We start from the raw sequence: 21,643 nt of genomic DNA, 5'->3' as shown, positions 1-21,643 counted from the left end.
ACGTAAAAGCATTCCCAAACAGGAAATACTTACCGCGAACGGGCGCGAGCATGCCTTGCGCGACCCGGAACAGAAAGTAAGCCTCGCAAGCGGGCGGGACAAGTGAAAACAAGATGGCCGCACCCATGAGTGACCGCGTGGGTAAGTTGGCGAGATGCGATCAGGCAGAAGATATCGCGAACTTCTGCGTCTTCGCAATATTTCCGCATGTTCGTGGAGATTTTTACAATTTTTGCGATAGATTGCGAAAGTGAATTTCACAAATTCCGCCCACCCCTACTACACACACAAAACAAATGAAATGCCTTCTTATCCTGCTGTACGAGGAATACAATACAGAAAAGCTACACTGTTATTATCCTGATACAGCTAATACCAGCACTAAGGATACACCTTCTATAAGTCAACAAGTCCACAAAATACTGCTTACTATTCCACAAAACAAAGTCACACAATCACCAAGACACATTCTCTAAACTGCCTATTAATAAATGCTTGATCACTCTCTAAAAACAAGCATCACAACTACGACCTTCTCACTGACACACAACCTAACTTACTCTTCATAAATGAATCTTGGTTGGGAGATGACATGGCTCCAGTGTTGCATGAAGCCGTTCCTCCAGGCCACTGATACTCAAAGTACAACCTGGGGCATGTGGTTCTCTTGATGTTTACATGCAGCCCCCTGATCAACAGCAGCATTGGGCTACTGTATACTCAACTCAGAGCAAACAAAAAGATTTTAAATACACAGGAAAGCATTTATTTAAAGGTTAATTGATGTTAAAGAAGAGAATTAACTAGGGAGTCCTGCACTGTTTAACTGTAGGAACACTTTTGAAGACGTCTTGCAGCAATAACGTAAAAATATGATTAAGTCTCTTCAAACTTCAGAAAGTGAGTTTAATTAACATGCAGAACCTTTTCACCTTCGTACATCAGATTGTATCAGTGCATTGACAAGTGTTATCTTAAAAGTTAGAGTTTTTAAACATGAATTTATATATATATATATATATATATATATATATATATATATATATATATATTATATATATGTATATATATATTTTTTTAAACAAGAAAGGTTGCCCCTTGAAGATGCCACAAACGGGGGGGATTTTCGCACTACGTCACCGGCAGCAAAGAAAAGCAGCATGCCCCTAAGCTTCCAAATCACTCGCCAAACGCGCTTCGAGCACTCCCTGTGTTCTTGATCATCGGCTTGAAAAAAAAGAAGGAAACGTATTGACTCGGCACAGGTGATTTATTTGATACAAGTCCTGCCCCAGTGGGCATCAGCAGAATGGAATTATGGTCTCTGTAGTCCATTTAATGCCTGCCATGAACCTCTTGCCGAATTAAAATCCCCAGTGGGCACCGTTAAAAACTCCGTTATTGCATGTATTCACAAATGGGATTAATGTTACTTTTACCTCCTACTGGGTGGAAAGCTGTATCAGGCAACTCTGCTCTCCTTGCCAATATATACCTGTGAAAAAGGCTCCCTCCGTTCCATGTGAGTGCTCGTGGTTCCAAGTTCCCTGGAGCCGCCCAAGCAGCGGCGGGGAATCCTCGCAGCTGGCAAAGGCCGCTTAACATTAAACAAGAAAGGTTGCACGTTGAAAATGCTACACATGGGGGGGATTTTCGCACTAATGTCACCTGCAGCAAAGAAAAGCAGCATGCCCCCAAGCTTCCAAATCACTTGCCAAATGCGTTTCAAGCACTCCCTATGCTCTTGATCATTGGCCAAAAACCAAAGAAACGGACTGACTCGGCACAGGTGATTTATTTGATACAAGTCCCACCCCAATGGGCATCAGCAGAATGGAATTATGGTCTCTGTAGTCCATTTAATGCCTGCCATGAACCTCTTGCCGAATTAAAATCCCCAGTGGGCACTGTTAAAATCTCCGTTATTGCATGTATTCCCAAATGGGATTAATGTTACTTTTATCTCCTTTACATCACTCCAATCTTGCCCATTATTCAATTCGTTATCTCCTGCTGGCAAGTGCTCTGTACCGGACATCTAACCAAGGCGGCGACTGTCTATAACTCTTGCCAGCAGGAGATAATGAATACATTTCTTGAATAATGGGCGAGATTGGAGTGATGTAAAATAATAAGGATTTAACTACAGGTGAGCTATACGCTCTACACAGGGACTTCTTGAATCAATTTGGTGTCCGCCGGTATAATTGTCAACAGGCTTTTTTTAAAGAAATAACAAGCAGGCCTTAACGAACAGTATCACACAACCCCTGTTTTTTCTGAGATCCATCTGTTACATCTTGGTCCTGAGGAAGGTGGCTTGGCCAGTGAAACGCGCGTGGACCAATATCACCCCTGAGGAGTGGTGCCCGAGGGATACATCCCTCAGAAACTGTGTCTGTTGGCAACAACTAATACTATCCTCTCGAATACAACCTGGGACCCCTCAGAGGATCGAATCTCTTGTGGTTTGTGCGTATAAGTATAATTGCAGATTGAATGAGTGTGAATGTTTGGTGAGAACAAACAGGTAATGGTTGCTGTGGGTTTATGTATATTTGTATTCAAAGTAACGAGTCTTGGGTAAGCCATTTATTTTGGCGTTACTGTTTTGAAAAGACAACAACAGTACTGTATGTATATATGTATTTTTATAAAATTTTATAAAAATGTGTACAAAAAAGATAACAATAACATAATTTCTGCTATAGATAGAATAAATAATTGAATACAATTTGTTTCAATTTCTGATGAGTCTATACAATAATGGTGGGTGTATTGGCAAGTTAGAACCTGTTTAGGTCACATGGAAATCAATACAGGTTGGAACAGAGGTATATTGTATTAGTAGGTTCTGTTTTTCCCCCTGCTCGTGGACCTAAAAGTATTTTAGTGGGGCCTTTCTCTACCATAGCTATATAGGAGTACTACTTTGCCCGTACATCAGAGAATCCTGCAGCATAGACGAGCAATAATAAAGAGAGATAGAAGCTACCCTGTTGCCAGGCACTTCGTGAAAGTACACCAGAGTGATCCAAATCTGATGAAATATAGTTGCCTAGCAAACATCACTAGAAAATGAATGGGACGCAACAGAGAGAGAGCTTCGGAAATTGGTGACCTATTTCATACTTGAATATGATAGTATAGAGTCCAATAGGCTCAACATTGATGAAGATTTATTTACATGCCTCTGAAAGAGAAAGAATTTAAATAATGTAAGACATTTTTGAAGTATAGCTGCCCACTCACAAGAACTGTTTTTTTAAACTATGTTGATTAGATATGGAGAAGGAGGAGAAGGGACACATGCACTTTATTATTAGACACTTAAAAAAAAGCATTAGCACTTTAAATATTTATTATGTATTATCATTTTTCTACCTTCCGCTTGTTTTTATAAAACAATGTAAATGAATTTAAAAGTATATGAGTTAAAATATACTGATAATGCCGCTATTATGTGAAAAAAATATATATATTTTAATAGGGAGCTATGAATAGTTTTATGTATGAAAAAGAAAAACAAATTCTTAAAAAAATGATATAGGCACTATCACTTTAGATTGGTACTGTAGCACTTGGCACTTTAACTAAGCCATTATCACATTTCAATGAAATGTACTAACATTTTTAGTTGGCGTGCATAAAGAGAGGATATAAACGCAAATTAAGAAGCATTTTTAGAAACCACAAAGAATTTTAAATGTACTATTTACGTTTTGAATTTTTATAACCAGTGATAACAATACACTGTAAAGAGTTAGATAAATTGCTTTTATTTGATGCACTAAAAATCAATTGGAATACAATGGTGAAAACCAACTCTAAGATGGTGCCTACCTTTACTGTGAAAGTGAGGTTTAGATGTGCATTTGGAAATGTCCTTTGCAAATGTCTATGCTTTGTTAGATTTGAATTAAAGTTTAAAAAATCTCACTATGCATTGTGAACAAGGCTACGTTGACAGCCGGAACGCGTGGATGCGATTGTTCAAATAAAATTGGAGTAAACTGATCCCCTCGGAGTGCTGGATTATTTTGACGAGAGCGAGGAAATTGGTATTTGTATATATATGTATATATATATATATATATATATATTACCTACTGGCGGTCGCCAGTAGGTATATATAGTTAGGATTTTTTCTCTATGGGTTTTTTGAAAATTCTATGTCTAATAACTTTGGCGTTTGTGGACGGAATTGGCTGAAATTTTCAGGAAAATGGCACATTTTGTTTCTGAGCAGCCCCTGAAAATTGGGGGGGGGGGGTTCGTCCAGGGGGGGTCGAGAAAAAAGGGGGGTCCCAAAACGTGTTTTTAACATTGAGTTTTCCATAGGGCGGTTGGCCTCACTTTTAGCCCGAACGGCTGAATGGATTTGCACGAAACTTGGCAAAATTGTAGAGACTGGTAGCCCGATGTGCCTTTTGTAGGTCTCAATATATGTGCTCCAGTGGATTTTGAGAAATTAACGTTTAAAAAAAGATATATATCTGTAACAGCGGACCAGGCAGCGCTCCAGTTCGCGTACTTTTCGCGCAACGGAGCTTTGTGAAGCGAAGCTGATTGGTTCTCCGGCGTCTGTAAACATTCCAAACAGTCCGTAGCGGCCGCCATCTTGTCTCTCGGTAGGATCGAGAGACAAGCGGAGGCCAAACCGAAGGGGCAAATGACCATAAGGGGGCATAGTAGATCCTCCCTGACCGTTTAGGTTTGATGTGGAGGTTTTAAAAGGGCCCCGCGGGGCAAAAAAATAAATAAATAATAATAATCGAACAGCTGAATGGATTTGCACGAAACTTGGCAAAATTGTAGGGACTGGTAGCCCGATGTGCCTTTGCTAGATCTCAATATATGTGCTCCAGTGGATTTTGAGAAATTAACGTTCAAAAAAAGATATATATCTGTAACAGCGCACCGCTTCGCGTACTTTTCGCGTTACGGAGCTTTGCGAAGCGAAGCTGATTGGCTCTCCAGTGTCTGTAAACATTCCAAACAGTCCGTAGCGGCCACCATCTTGTCTCTCGGTAGGATCGAGAGACAAGAGGAGGCCAAGGCGAAGGGGCAAATGACCATAAGGGGGCATAGTAGATCCTCGCTGACCCCCTAGGTTTGATGTGGAGGTTTTAAAAGGGCCCCGCGGGGCAAAAAAATAAAATAATAATAATAATCGAACGGCTGAATGGATTTGCACGAAACTTGGTAAAATATTAGGGACTGGTAGCCCGATGTGCCTTTGCTAGGTCTCAATATATGTGCTTCAGTGCATTTTGAGAAATTAACGTTCAAAAACAAGATATATATCTGTAACAGCGCTCCGCTTCGCGGAGATAAAATTATATCTGTATTACCTAGCTGTTGCTAACACCAGTTAGCGACGGCTAGTAGGAGATAGCGACCATCTTGGGCCCCACTTTGCATGTGAGTGATATTTATCACTAATGACATGCAAAGTGGGCATGCCAAGATGTTAGCGACTGGAAACAGTCGCTAACATCGCTATCTCCTATTATCAACTTTTGGAAATATTCGAGATAAGCGCGAATATCTCCAAAAGCTAGCACCTGCCCTGAGCAGTTCTTAGCCATGTTATCCAATGGGAGGTGGATAACATGGCTAAGAGCATTAGCTCGGTAATGCATGAATATCGCTGCGTTTTCAGCGATATTAATGCATTGCGGTCGTTTTTTATCGTATTTGCGATAAACCTTGATAATAGCAAGGTTTATCTGCGATAATTTCTGACGGTAAAAAAATCGTTGCTAAGCATCGTTAGGGATAAATATCGCTTAACTTTGGTAATATGCCCCAACGTCTGTTAACGTTCGATTCGAAGGAAATCAGGAAGTGTTGAAAAACATTGTCTGCGCCATCTTGTCTTTTTTCAAATGCCACACTTTTGTCGTGCACGGCAGCCATTTTAGATGCCTTGACCAGACCCACTCTGTGCACGCTGTCGATCCTTAGCATGGCTCCCCACCCTCGCAAGCATCTCCCCCAGGCAGTGGTCACCCCCGCTCTCTGTCTTATGCATGGGTAATAAACCTCCCCCCATCTGCGCTGCTCTTCCCTGAGAATCACACCCTGTGCCTGCCCGACACCTCCCTTTCGCCCTATTCACTACCGCACCCTCTGACACTCCTTTTCCTCTGTGTCCGATTGTCCAGGCTGGTCCTAGGGTATCAGCTAGCCCTGCAGATGTAGTTTATGGCCACAGCTGTAAAGAATCACCCCTCTTCAAAGGAGTTATAGTAGATCAAGGCCCACACTCGATGAGATCCGTCACAGCAGAAGCGTTGCTATTATCTGAAAACCATCCTGTATTGGGGAGGGGACCGAGTCTGAAGCGGAAGATTCCAGGGATGACTCTTTGTACATCAAAGTTTTTACAATTATGTGTCACATTAAAAATATATAGCACTCCGACAAAGTAGTAAGATTATAAAACTTTAATAATTTATAAATATATACAAGAAAACAAAAATAGTAATAACATATAAACATTTTTAGGGAAAAACAACGAAGTAGCGGTCGGCTGTGCGAATAGTCCCAACGCAGCACAACGTCCAGATTTCCAGCGTGGGGCGTCGCGGGGGGTGGGTCATCAGTAGCAAACTGTTGTGCGAATAGTTCCAAGGCAGCAGAACGATGGCACCAAGGTGATGTCCAGTAAGTTGCCGCACTGGTTTTGGTATCCTACAATGCTGCTCCGAATAACGGCGTGGGGCGCCCCGGGGGAGGCGGCGTGAACGGGCCTCTCCAGGTGGAGTGTCATCTGTTGTAGTGGGGCGCCCCTTTACCGTTTCAGTTGCCATTCCGTCCGTTTTTGGTCCACTGTGTCAAAAAGCCGCAATTCAGCTGAGTTGCGCCCACTCTTGCGGTGCAGCGATAGGCGGCTGTCACAGGACTCTCAAAATGGCGGCAGGCTGTTTCCTTTTTGGGCCTGGTCCACTGAAATGGCCCTGGGACACCTTGGAAATCGGACGCTTGTCTGCTAGGTCTTGGACCCCATTCTCGAAAGCGTCCCCTCCGCCTTGAGAATTCATCAAAAGTTTTGGGGGCCCCGACTCCTGCAGGCTTCTGGTGGGGAGCGGCTGCCATGATTGCTCGCGGAATGACCACGACGGAGCTACGAGATGGTGGTGCTCTCATGCTGACGCCAGCTTCAGTCTGAAACATCCAGAAACAAGGTGGGGCTTTCATCGTTTGGGAAAAAAAAAAGTTTTCATCCAATGAAAAGTGTTGTTTTTAGGTCATATGATCAAGCCTTCCATCATTAGGAAACCAAAAGTAAAATGAACCAATGAAAAGTTTTATAAACGAGTCATATGACCTGTTATGCGGCATAGGGTATAAAATGCGGAGAAAATACGTTGGCACGTGAGGCGGCGTCAGTAGCGGACCGATGTGCGAATAGGCCGAAGGCAATACAACGCGCCAAGATCCGGATGGCACCGAGGTGGTGTCCAGCAAGTTGCAGCACTGGTGTGGCCATCCTACAATGCTGAAAGTCGGCGTGGGGTGCCCCGTTGGCCTGTGAGTTCGCGTCAGTAGCGGACCGATGTGCGAATAGGCCGAAGGCAGCACAACGCGCCAAGATCCGGATGGCACCGAGGTGGTGTCTAGTAAGTTGCCGCACTGGTGTGGCCATCCTACAATGTTGAAAGTCGGCGAGGGGCGCCCCGTTGGCCTGTTAGATGGCGGCAGTAGCGGACCGATGTGCGAATGGGGCCAAAGGCAGCGCAACGCGCCAAGATCCGGATGGCACCGAGGTGGTGTCATAGTTGAGAGTTCTGAGCAGCGGTTGTAACACTGTCTGAAGCTTATTTGCAGCTGCTGCAGCTTCACTACGCGCCAAGATCCGGATGGCACCGAGGTGGTGTCTAGTAAGGTGCACTGGTGTGGCCATCCTACAATGCTGAAAGTCGGCGTGGGGCGCCCCGTTGGCCTGTGAGTTTGCGTCAGAAGCGGACAGATGTGCGAATAGGCCGAAGGCAGCACAACACGCCAAGATCCGGATGGTACCGAGGTGGTGTCTAGTAAGTTGTCGCACTTCTGTGGCCATCCTACAATGTTGAAAGTCGGCGTGGGGTGCCCCGTTGGCCTGTGAGATGGCGTCAGTAGCGGACCGATGTGCGAATGGGGCCAAAGGCAGCGCAACAATATTTTCTGATTTGAAGACACCACAAGGCGCTGAGATGCCAAGATCCGGATGGCACCGAGGTGGTGTCTAGCAAGTTGTGGCACTGGTGTGGCCATCGTACAATGGTAAAAGTCGGCGTGGGGCGCCCTGTTGGCCTGTGAGATGGTGTCAGTAGCGGACTGATGTGCGAATGGGGCCAAAGGCAGCGCAACAATATTTTCTACAATATTTTCGGAGTAGAAGACACCACAAGGCGCTGAGATGCCAAGATCCGGATGGCACCGAGGTGATGTCTAAGTTGCGGACCGATGTGCGAATGGGGCCAAAGGCAGCGTAACAATATTTTCTGTATGGAAGATACCACTAGGCGTTGAGATGCCAAGATTCGGATGGCACCGAGGTGATGTCTAGCAAGTTGCTGTACTGGTGTGGTCATCCTACAATGCTAAAACTCGGCGTGGGTTGCCCCATTAGCCTGTGAGATGGCGCCAGTAGCGGACCGATGTGCGAATAGGCCGAAGGCAGCACAACGCGCCAAGATCCGGATGTCACCGTGGTGGTTTCATAGTTGAGAGGCACTTCATCTGCAGTGGGGCGCCGAGATCCGGATGGCACCGAGGTGATGTCTAGCAAGTTGCTGTACTGGTGTGGTCATCCTACAATGCTGAAAGTCGATGTGGGGCGCCCCATTAGCCTGTGAGATGGCGTCAGTAGCGGACTGATGTGCGAATGGGGCCAAAGGCAGCGCAACAATATTTTCTGAAGAGAAGACACCAAAAGGCGCTGAGATTCCAAGATCCGGATGGCACCGAGGTGGTGTCTAGCAAGCTATGCAGTTGAGTTGTGTGCGCCCTTGCGGCGAATAGGTCGAAGGCAGCATAACAATGTTTTCTGAATAGAAGACACCACAAGGCGTTGAGATTCGGTTACCACCGAGGTGATGTCTAGCAAGTTGCCGCACTGGTGTGGCCATCCTACAATACTGCTCCGAATAACGGCGTGGGGTGCCCGAAGGGGGGGGGGGAGGCGGCGTGAATGGGCCTTCCTAGGTGGAGGCTCGTCTGCTGTAGTGGGGCGCCCCTTTACCGTTTCAGTTGCCATTCAGCTGAGTTTCGGCTGCTCTTGATGCTACAGCGACAGGCGGCTGCAAGAGGACTCTCAAAATGGCGGCCTGTTCTTTGGATTTGGGCCTGGTCCACTAAAATGGCCCTGGGACACCTTAGAACTCGGACGCTCAATTTTTTTTTCCTTTCCTGTACATGCAAAAAAAGGTAAATGCCCGGTACGTTACACGCTTCATCTGCCACGATGAACTCTCCAGAGGAACCGAAAAAAAATATAGTTGTGGTAACTATACCATGCATCGTCATATGGAGAGGTGGCACCAATTAATTATAGTGCTGCATAAAAGAGAGATTTGGAGGAGAACCCCTGACCTGCTAGTACATTCATCAAAGAAGTGGCACTGAGAGCTTCAGAGGCAAGGGAAACGGTCCCAAATATTTAGAAGAACTTTGGAAAGATTAAAATGACATGTTTAGATTGTGGCAAATTAATTTCATGTGGACAGATGAGTGTTACTCTAATAAATACAGCATATGAACATCATCATAGTCGATGGTTGGTAGAGACATTTTGACTATATCCTGGACCTGCCCGTCCTCGCCCAAAATGGCGCCGGAATAAATGGGACTCGTAACTCCTTGTTGTGTACTGGTTGCAGAACCTTGAAATCACGAGATACGTATGCAGTTTTGAAGCACATGGCGGGCGGGGACGAGAATTGATTGAATATTTCGACATCCCTATTGATATTAAGTTCTGATGTGTTATTGATTACTGTACTGTTGAAAGTTCGAATTAACGTCACCCATGGTACTTGCCCGCAAATGTATATCTAGATAATTTTATTGTAACTGGCCCTGTCGTATTTTAATTATAAAATGTACGTCCACCGATTCCGTAACTGTTAGACACCTTAGTTCTTGCAACCTAATGGCCCGCCCGTTACGTTCCTCTACAGTGTAAATGTCTATTCATCATATACGATTACAGTTTGCTCCGTGGCAGGCCCACGTGGTTATAGGCTCGTATTTGTATAATGAAATTTTCACAATAAAGGTTTTTAAAAGAAAACATGGTAGTAGTATGTACATTGGTAAAGTTTTTAATAATAGTCACTGTTTTAGAATCATTAAAAGGCAAGTGAAATAAAGCAGACCAATTACATGAAGGGTAAAAGGTATAATACGAAGGAACGCAGTAAAGATAAATGGTCAAGGGCTGTTGTGTTTTCTATTCCTGCAACATAAAGTGATCGATAAGAATCTCATATTCAGGCGTATCGGCGACTAAGACAGCAGGTCGACCCTCTTTTGCTCAACGGCTCCGTCATGGGACGAAGAAACGCTCTTTTTCTCGAAAAAAGAATATATTTTACTTGCAGGACAGTTGTAAAATTTCCGGGAAAGTACATTAGCCTGGAACATTATAACATATATTTAAGAAAAAATTATGTTCGGAAGTAATGAAAAGCGTAATTTTTAGGTCATATGACCAAGCCTTTCATCATTACAAGAAGAAAAGTAAAATGAACTAATGAAAAGTTTTATTAACAAGTCACATGACTTGTTATGCTTACGTTACGCGCTGCGCGCCCCGGATGACTTCCGGATGCGCTAACGCGGCGCGTCATATGACGCATTACGCGACAACGCAGGTCCAGAATATAGTCAAAATGTCTCCACCAACCAGCGGTCGGAACACAACCCCTTTCAGCAGGCTAAATAGTTCTGTTAAATGACAACAGAAGGGACAGGCAACAAGAACCATCAGTCAAAGAGGGGAGGGCTAGTTCTTCTCTACCGGGTTACATTGGGGCGCTACCGGAACTGATCGAATTGGTAGTCTACAGTGTTTCTGGATGTTTCAGACTGAAGCTGGGGTTAGCATGAGAGCAGCACCATTTCGTAGCTCCGTCGTGGCCATTCCGCAACCAATCATGGCAGCCGCTCTTTATCGTTATTTTGGGCGGGGTGGGTGGCGGAGCCGAGCTGTTTTGAAGCCATCATTGTGTGGAGTTCAGTTCATCTCACTAGTTTTGTATTTGTCATGAGGGGTTGTTCCTAATGTTTCTATTTTAGCGAGGTCAAAAAGAGATCCCATTAGTGGCCTACTGATTTTGCTCGATTCCTTTTCTTTTTTTTTACACGATTTTTCGTTATCTGCAAAGACTAAACAGAGTATTGCGACTCTGTGTTTGTTTGTAAATAGAGAATGAACCAAAGAGAACTAATTCTAAAACAGTAAATACTTGGATAACAATCAATCAAATGGAGAGAGAAGCAGGCACGACGGATTACAACGGGGGCAAAGGCCTGCGTTAACTACCTTTCACTATCTGCAAAGAGAGAGTACTCCTAATAGAAATGAGGGGGGGGCGCACCATTCAAAGCAGATCAGTGTGCATAAACACGAAAATGTTTTCACTTACCACGTACTTGACATTCGACAGCTTATGATATTTGCTATTAAAAAACCATTGAAATTCACTGAAAAAACCATAGGTTATAGACCATATATAGTTAGGAATTAGCATTTACAAAACCTTGAAAATTCACTGAAAAAACCATAGGTTATAGACCATATATAGTTAGGAATTAGCATTTAAAAAACCTTATTTTACTCACACAAAACCATTGAAATTCCATATATAGTTAGTTGCACTAACTATATATCGCGCACCCGCAATCCACTGCTGATCATGTCACATATTACATCATTCATGACATGGTCAGTGACATCACTGATGACATCACTGATGACATCTCAAATGACATCACTGATGACATCACTGATGACATCACTGATGACATCTCAAATGACATCACTGATGACATCTCATTTGACATTACTGATCACATCACTGATGACATCATTCATGTGATAATACGATGAACCTCTTCAGACTCTAATATAACCTTAGATACACTCAGTGTAAACAGACACTCATAGACTGTCACTCATCCATGGAGTTACTCAGACACTTAGTCAGTCATGCAAAGAATCAATCACACCTCCATTTCCTCAACTATACAGTTATACACACCTTACTTATTCAAACATATACTAAAACATATTTACTCACTTATACAATCCTGGATACAAGTTCACAATGATCCATACAGCCACTCACACATTCACTGGCTCTTATGCACAGTTATTTATATATGTCAACTCTCACATGTACTGTGTTTTACATATGTACTTACTTTGACATGTAGCACTGAGATATCCATTCACTCACCAATACACTCATGCACACAGTCAACCGCCCATACAGCTGTTTCCACATGCACTTTTGAACCCATACATCTAGTCAATCAACTGCTCACACATCTATGCAGAGAGTCATACACCTCCCAGCCACCCACACACACACTCAGTCTCCCATACAAATGCTTGGGCAACCAATCAATAACCCATACAGTTAATCATATAGCTAATGATCAACACATGCAGCAGTTTACAGAACAACAGACATAATGATGCACAAATTAAGACAGTTTAGTCACTAACCCATGCACTCAGTGAGACACATTTAATCAGTCACTCATACAGTCAGCCATGCCCCTACTAAATCCTTCATCAAGACACTTATACATCCACTCATTCTTCAATATGTAAGACATATTTTAACTTTACAGAATTATACAGTCACTGAATGTAGTCATCAGTGATGTCATCAGTGATGTCATTTGAGATGTCATCAGTGATGTCATCAGTGATGTCATTTGAGATGTCATCAGTGATGTCATCAGTGATGTCACTGACCATGTCATGAATGATGTAATATGTGACATGATCAGCAGTGGATTGCGGGTGCGCGATATATAGTTAGTGCAACTAACTATATATGGAATTTCAATGGTTTTGTGTGAGTAAAATAAGGTTTTTTAAATGCTAATTCCTAACTATATATGGTCTATAACCTATGGTTTTTTCAGTGAATTTTCAAGGTTTTGTAAATGCTAATTCCTAACTATATATGGTCTATAACCTATGGTTTTTTCAGTGAATATATATATATATATTACCTACTGGCGGTCGCCAGTAGGTATATATAGTTAGGATTTTCTTCCTATGGGATTTTTGAAAATTCTATGTCGAATACCTTTGGCGTTTGAGGACGGAATTGGCTGAAATTTTCAGGAAAATGGAACATTTTGTTTTTGAGCAGCCCCTGAAAATTTGGGGGGGTTTCGTCAAGGGGGGGCCGAGAAAAAAGGGGGTTCCAAAACGCATTTTTCCCATGCAATTTTCCATAGGGCGGTTGGACTCACTTTTAGCTCGAACGGCTGAATGGATTTCCACGAAACTTGGCAAAATTGTAGATATTGTTTGCCCGATGTGCCTTTGCTAGGTCTCAATATATGTGCTCCAGTGGATTTTGATAAATTAACGTTCAAAAAAATATATATATCTGTAACAGCGCTCCGGTTAGCGCCCCGGTTCGCGTACCTGACGCGTAACGGAACTTCGCGAAGCGAAGCTGATTGGCTCTCCGGTGTCTGTCAACATTCTAAACAGTCCGGAGCGGCCGCCATCTTGTCTCTCGGTAGGATCGAGAGACAAGAGGTGGAAATAAACGAAGGGGGAAATTAATGAAAGGGGGCAAGGTAGACCCCTCCTGACCCCCTAGGATTGATGAGGGGGCTATTAAAGGGTCCCGCGGGGCAACAAAAAAAATAAAAAATTATGTTTTTTCGCGGTAGAGGCGCTTCCCGGTACGCGAACCGGGTAGCTTACCGGTAGCGTAACGGGAGTCCGCCATCTTGCGTTAAGGTCTAATTTGGACACAAGATGGATGCTAAACAATTCTGGGATTGTGTAAAAGGGGGCAAGGGAGACATATCCTGACCCCCTAGGTTTTGTGAGGGTCAGCGTCCGGTGCGCGAACCGGGTAGCGCTCCGGAAAGCGTAAATCGTGAAAATTAGTAAAAAAAAAATTACATTTAAAATTTATTTAGAGTGATCATAGTTAGGGTAGCTCTGAAAAGAGCTTTTGGGTCTGTGGTAGATTTAGGTACTTATAAGTAGGTACCAATACATAGTCTTAAATTCAGGTTGAAAATTCTGTTCCCCTCATCTGAGAAGTGGACTCCATCTCCTCTGTAGATATCTTGCATGTAGCAACGCAAGTTATTGTTGTAGATGGAGCCCATTCCATGGTCTCTCATGTAAGCTGAAACAGACTTTTTTACATGCTTCCTCGATTTCTCAATTTGTGGACAACATTGCTTGGACCACCTCCATTTCTGTCTTTGGCATATATTTGAATATACCAAGGCAGTTTGAGGAAAAAGTGCCATCAATTGTTCAAAGGTGTCCTTTAAAAGCATTTCCAGACCTACCCCAGTCAAAGTGCCCAAATCATTTCCTCCACAGTGCACAATTAACAGGTCAGGGTGTGGCAAATGCAAAAAGGTTTTCGCCAATGGTATCAATTGGTGACATCTCAATCCTCTGTGGCCAATCCAGTTGATTTCCACATTTTGTAAATTGAGGTTGTGTACATTTCTGTTATCAGCATACCTTTGAGCCCAGTGGATGTAACTATGTCCAATAATCCAGACACAGACAAAAAACATGGTGAGAGGAGGTTCTGCTGCAGTCAGATGAAGTGTGGGAATGAAATGGCAGTTGAAACAGTAGGAGTTTGTAATGAAAAAAACTGTGGAGTTTCAGTGCTAATGATTCAGTAGCAGTGATTGGTGGATTTTGATTGCTGAAAACAGAAAGTTAGGGTGCATGGATGAGTTCTTTGAAAGATGAAGTTTGAATGGTTAAGAAAAAATCATTTTAAGAAACAATGCACTGGATACGCAGGTGTACTGAGAGTTCAGAGTTCAATTGAAACATTGTTGTGTGAACTTGTAAACATGAGAGGTCTTTCAGGAGGTAGTTGCTATGGAAAAAAAGGCAGAAAGGGTAGAGGGGGGAAGGGTGTTGATTTGAAAAAAGTGAGGGGAGAGTTTTGATTGGGTGACATGAGAGATATGTGTGATGAATTACAGCATTTCTGTGCCTTTGTTGGTTGCAGCCTCTAGAGTGCATACCCTTTGCTCTGCTAAAGAAAAATTGGTGTGTGCCTGAGACTGTTTTCAAACTCAAAAAGCATTTGCTAAGGTGAGAAAAGATTAATTTACTTTAGATAGAGACTAGTATGGTTTATGGAGAAAATAAGGAAGCCAGCTGTGCATTTAAAATGTTGTTTTGTGTCAAGTGTATTCATTATATTTTCCAAAAAGATTTTGCTTCTTTGACAAATTGTAATTGGAGAAAATGTGAAGTATTAGTACTGACAGAGTGTGCTTGTACATAAGAGCTGTGCTGTGTTTTCAAATTATGACCAGAAAATCGTTTTTAAAAAAAAAGAAATGCTCTTTACATTTATGAGACGGACAAAATGGTGTCTGCTTCTTTAAATAAATATTTCACTTCCCACCATTAATATGGGAGAATAATTTTCTTGTTTGTTGGTTTAAAAACACGTTACTTGAAGTCATTTAAGTTTCACAATATGTCAGGTCAGGTTTCATGTGGGCGTTTTGTTGCAGGGTGGGCGTTCACTTGCATGAAAGCCCTGTAGAACTAACACAGTGAAATTTACAAGATTTCACTGAGTCAGCTTTATGGCATTGCTGAATCAAATCCTTACGCCTGTTTGAAACAGGCATAAGGAGTGACGCACCATGCAATGTGTGACTTGCCCCTGTGCATTGCAGGAGTCATGTCGCGCTTGCGACGTGATTCCTGCAATGCGCCGCTTTTGCGGCGCAGATGCGTGACGCATCTTTGCTGTTTTTGCCCCATGGTGCTCCGCATTGTAAATGCGGCACACCATGGGTGGCAGAGCAGCGGCGCACGTTAACTGGTGCATCCCAGGGGATGCGCCAGTTAACATAAATCTGCCCCTTTACATTTAAGTATGAGCAGGGGACAGAGAGTCGGTGAGGCTTATCCAAGGGTAAGAAGAGATGAGTCCTGTTCACTGAAAACTTGGACATAGGCCTCACCTCCTCAGCATCGCTGGACATGGCTAAAAAATATCTGCAAAATGTTACTCTTGTTAAACAATTTTACTATTATAGTCTCTGAGATTTGTCTCTTACTCTGCAACATCTCATTGTTGTTCTCTTTCTTTAAAGATAACGACAACATCAACCATGAGTGATAATGAGCAATCTGTTGATCTCGATCTTATCATTGAACTTGTCATTGAAACGTCAGTGGAAGTAGATCCCTTGGATGATTTATATCCTGTGGATGATGAAGAATATGATGAGGATGCCGATTTGTCAGAATTGTATGACATAGGGTGGGCAGCTGACCTGCTCGAGCCTATTGAACTATAAAGACTTTTAAAAATAAATTTAAGTTACTGGAAATGAAAAGTAACCATGTTAACCGTTTTATTTAAATTAAAATACAACTTCAAAAACAGCTTGTGTGAAGTGTCTTTAATAAAATAGTGAAATATGCTAATAAAATTAGTTCAGATTCACATATAAAAGAGCACAGGTCAAATGTAGAAGCATTCCATTTCTTTGCTACTATTTGTGAGTTTTAAATTTGTCAATGAACTAAAAATTATTGTATGTAGAATTGACAACTAGTGTGTTAATTTTTTGACGACTGTTATTGATTTACTGTTTCGTAATAGTGGTTATTAACATTTTTTATTATATTTTACCACAGATTCAACTGCAGATCATTTCAAAATTAAAAAATGCCTTCAAGGCAAAGGAGGAGAAAGGCTACAAAACGTCAAACACAGCGGCTTAGTACATGCTTGCAGCAGTCCTCTACAATAAAAACTCATCAAGTCACCAAAAAAACTCCGGGTAAGACAACGAAATCTTTCCTAAGAAACATTTCCAGAAAAAAAAAGTATCACTACAGAACATGTTTTAGTCCAGAAGAAGAGAGTCAATTTAAACAGGAAGGAAAGGCCCCTTAATAAAGTTAGTGGTAGCGCAGGAGAAAACTCTGTGAGTGCCGGTAGAAGGCACAATCAATTTAGGGACATTCGTAGACTAATGTTCCGCAACAGGATAATTGTAAATTTGATGAAAAATGTAAAGAAAGGTCAACAGAAACTGGCTTTTTATAAGAAAAAGAAAAATTATTGATCAGGCTTTGGAAATGAAGTGAAAGTTATTTATTTTGGTAATCAATAGAATTAGGAAACTAAACAAGGCAATTTATGAATTCAAAACAAATAGTAGATGGAAGAGAATAGTTAATCGTACAAATTTTTGTGAAGTATTTTCAGGAGAATGGATGCATAGTTCAAGTTGTGAGGCATTTTTCAATGAGGAGAGTTACTTCCAGGACAATGATTTGGTGCATGCAGTTGACACCAGTGGTCGAGCATATGAGGTGAAAGACGGTTGTCCAGTTGAAAACGAAAAACTTGTGTCAACAGAGGCAGAAGAGGTGTTAGGTGATGAAGTTTTAGGGAGACCTCCTAAGGGTCCAGTGTACACCTGGAAGTGTAGTAGTATTTGCAGTGTGCGACAGGATTCCATCAATTTGCTTTGTGATTTTGTACAGACATTTAATAAGAAAAGTTTAAAACAGAAAATGAAGTTGTTGCAGGAATTAGATCCATGCAGAGTGAGAGAAGTGACAGGTTTACATGGTCATTCACTGGCTTGTCTTTCCAGGAGAGTATGCCAGAGTGTTTTTCATCATTTCAGGATGCTAGCAGTCCATCATAATAAAGTGAGGAAATTAGTGAGAATGTTGTATTTTGCTAAGAGTCCAGCAATTAAGCTTAAACAATTAAGCGGTGCTCTTTTGCATGGTTCTGAAGTAGATGTGAAGAATATTTGTGAAGAAATTGAGTTTTGTTACTTTGCAAGTAAAGAGGAGAATGTTGAAATTGACCCAGAAGAAGAAGGTAATGTGGAAGAAGAAGGTAATGTGGAAGAGAGTGTACAGATTTCCAGTACAGATAATTTTCAGAAGGAAATTGCCACGTTTCAGGTGAAATCAAGTGAGAGGCCTAATTTCACTTGTGTGTGTTGTCGACGCACTTATTATAAGAATCAGACTAAGGGGGTCATTATGATTGCGGAATTCCCGCATCCTCAGGATGCGGGAAAACCGCAGCGGAGCCTCCACAGACCCATCACCAAATTAGGATGGCTGGTGGATCTGATAATCTGTCCGCAGCTTTTCCGCCGCGGTCGGAAGGCGACCGCGGCGGAAAAGCACTAACATGTCTGGTGGTGTCTATCAGACACCGCCAGGCATATTAGGATGTCTGCAATTCTATGCTTTTCCACGGCGGCTTTTCCGCCGTGAAAAAGCATACGGACCTTCACTTCGGGGGCCCGTTGCGGGCCCCCTGGGTGAAGGGGTGGTGGGGGGTGTGTCGTGTATTTCTATAGGTTCTGAATCGATCCCCCTATTCCTGACCCTATTCTGGTTAAACTACCTAGCTAGTTAACTAACAGTCAGCCCATGAGGCAAGAAATCCCCCATGATGCAGATACCGTTATCTGACGCAGTCACACTACGGCACAGGAACGTGTTATCTGATTAGGTCATAACGCTTGAGATCTAATTAGACAAGCGACATTCCTCCAGCCCCTGATAAGGCATACGACGTTCTCATAACAAATCAAACCTATGACAACCTGGATAATCCGTGCGGCCATTGTTTTGATTTCACAGAGAACTTTAGTAAAGAATGTGCTAACGAGCAAGTCGTATGACATCTTTATTGACGTACCTATGTCCATCCTTACGTCAATCCCGGCACCTTTAAGGTATAAATATTGCCGACCTTGCCCTATGCAAAACACACGCGTGGTGACAAGACGGAGCAGCCATACTTGCCGAAGCCGAGAGCAGAAGCAGACCCCGCAGGCAGCAGCCCCGCCTTCCTGACGCGCTGAGAGACGCGCTGCTATCTCAAGCCGAGAGACCCAGCACCGGCGCTTCCGGGTAGCCCTCGCAGGCAGCCTGGAATATCGAGAGCAGAGAAAGAGATACCATTCCTCATTCATCCTAAATTCCAGGTACAGAACTGAATAACCCCTCCTAGAGAATTCTTTAGTTATTCACTTGGCAAAAACAAACTTAACTTAAACTGTAACTTTCTATTCCCGCCCACGCATTAGACTTAGGTCAGGTACACGGGGTAGGCGTATTTAGAAACACCAGTTGAGTACGTTTAGTCAAATGTATATGTGTATGTAAATATATTTTTATCATTTTAAACCATCATATGGCTCAGAAACCATATCAATGTTTTTACAGTATTATTTTATACTATTGCTTTTAATGTATGCACTTTACTTAACTATAAGTATTGCAATAATATCGATCCATTTCTCTTGTACGAGAAAAGAGACTGATCAATAAATAACATCTTTTATTGAACACGCCCGTCTCTTCCTTTTCTCTACATTCTGATGAGACTAAGAATGCACGTACTGACTGAGTAAAATAATTGCCTTGTGCTCACACGACTCTCGAGATTGACTCTTGATTAGGGGAGAGCAAAGTTGTCATGTTCTATGGTTGTCAGAAACTAAATCCCTTCTTGTCTAATCAGGGGAGTTAATCCTTCCTTGAACATTCGAGAAAGTTTCTAGCGAACTCTGAGCTTAGCTGGCAAACCCAAAAATTAAGTCTAGTATCGACAGTAGTAGACCTAGTTAACGTCTGGCCTAGGCCTTTACTGCTGTAGGTACTATTCCAATGCGCAGAGCCTATTGGGAAAATAGGAGCTACACTACATGGCGCCCAACGCGTTTGGAAAGGGCGATAAAACTAACGTAAGACATTTAGAGTAACTCAGTCGTGCTTTCTCACTCAGACCCCTTTTCCCAAATACTCCAAAGACGTCTGGAGTGGGTGAAAGGTTATTATATCCTCCAAAACCTCGCAGGAGGGAACTCCTATGTATGGTTCTTGGTCTAGTCAACGTTGAAGGATAAAACAGTTCCAAAATATTGTGCATCTAATCTCTGTTTCCATAAAGAAACCTGATCTGCAAATAAACATAATACCATCCTGTCAGCAAAATGGACAGCGATGAAGAACGAGAGGTTACTAGATTAGCTACTGAAATAGCAGATGCTGATGCTACCATGCAAACAGCAGACCCGGATATAATACTCATCCAGGTCGCCAAAAGGAGATCTATAACCTTAAAACGTATAGAAAATGGACTGACACCTAGAGGTGGCACAGTCATATTCGTAATCGAGGCACACGAATATCGGCAGACAGAGGTATACTATACATGGATACATTTTCCAGCAGCTAATACTGTAACAAAGTACTTCCACTATTACAAAGTAGAGGAACCTCCTAATGAGTACACTCCTTTTGAGGAGGTGGAAGTACCACTCAAATTCCAAGAGCATTTGCTCTTATTTGATGGCGCCCTAATACATAACAATCACATTACAAGGCTCGGTCCTTTAGGAAGACCAGGAGCAACGTGGCCGGTCCTAGCCGGATACACACCACATCCAGACATCGAAAGAATGCCTGCAGCAGAGCTGTTAATACAGCTAAAACAACTACTAAAAATTCACAGACAATTAGTTCAGTATGTAATGCGGACTTCAACAATTCAGCCAGCGATTAAACTTCCACAGCTGACCCCTCACCAGGGGAACACAAATAAAATTACACCACAGAACATCCAATCCTGCCTAGGTAAAGTCCCAGCAAAACGGGAACAAATACCATTCTGGTTGGCACAGAAAATTACCCAAATAGAGGCGGTGTTTCCTGACACCACCCCATTAGAAAAACACAGGATTCTGACTATATGTCTCCCAATGGGAATCGCACCACACATTGAGGACTGTGACACTTGGGGTACAGTCTTTGCTTCCATCTACACAAAAACGCACGGTGTTCCATCCATTTCGGTAATACCAGATGTGCTAAAACAAATTCAAGATGAATACGGTCCAGAACCTGCTTTAACTCTTGGTATGAAATTACTGAAAGACTTCAAGCAGGTCTCGGCTATATTACTAGCCAACATAAAGGGTGAAGCAGCAAACGTGGCGATCCGCCAGAGGTTAAAAGAGACAGATATAGCAGACCAACCAGCTGAAATTGCCAGAATCATAGAAAAATCCTATGAAGAACTAGGCAGAGATAGTCTAGGTGGAATACCAGTAAAACCGCAACTGACTACAAGTCCAGAAAAAATGTTTTTTAATAATAATAATAATTCACCAAAAAAGAACTGGGATGGGAACAAACAATCCAATCCTAAAGAAAAGAAATTCCAGTCCAGAGGAAGGTCTCCTAGGCGAAGAGAGAAATCTCCAAACCCGAGACAAAGGTCACCCCAGAGTGAACCCTCTGGGAATAGATATAACCTTAGAAATAGGGATAATATTAAAAAACCTGATAGATATCAAGACATTGATACACGTCCCTCTCAATCTT

This window comes from Lissotriton helveticus, chromosome 4_1, assembly GCF_964261635.1.
Source record: "Lissotriton helveticus chromosome 4_1, aLisHel1.1, whole genome shotgun sequence".
NCBI lineage: Eukaryota > Metazoa > Chordata > Amphibia > Caudata > Salamandridae > Lissotriton > Lissotriton helveticus.
Note: the sequence above shows the minus strand (reverse complement) of the source record.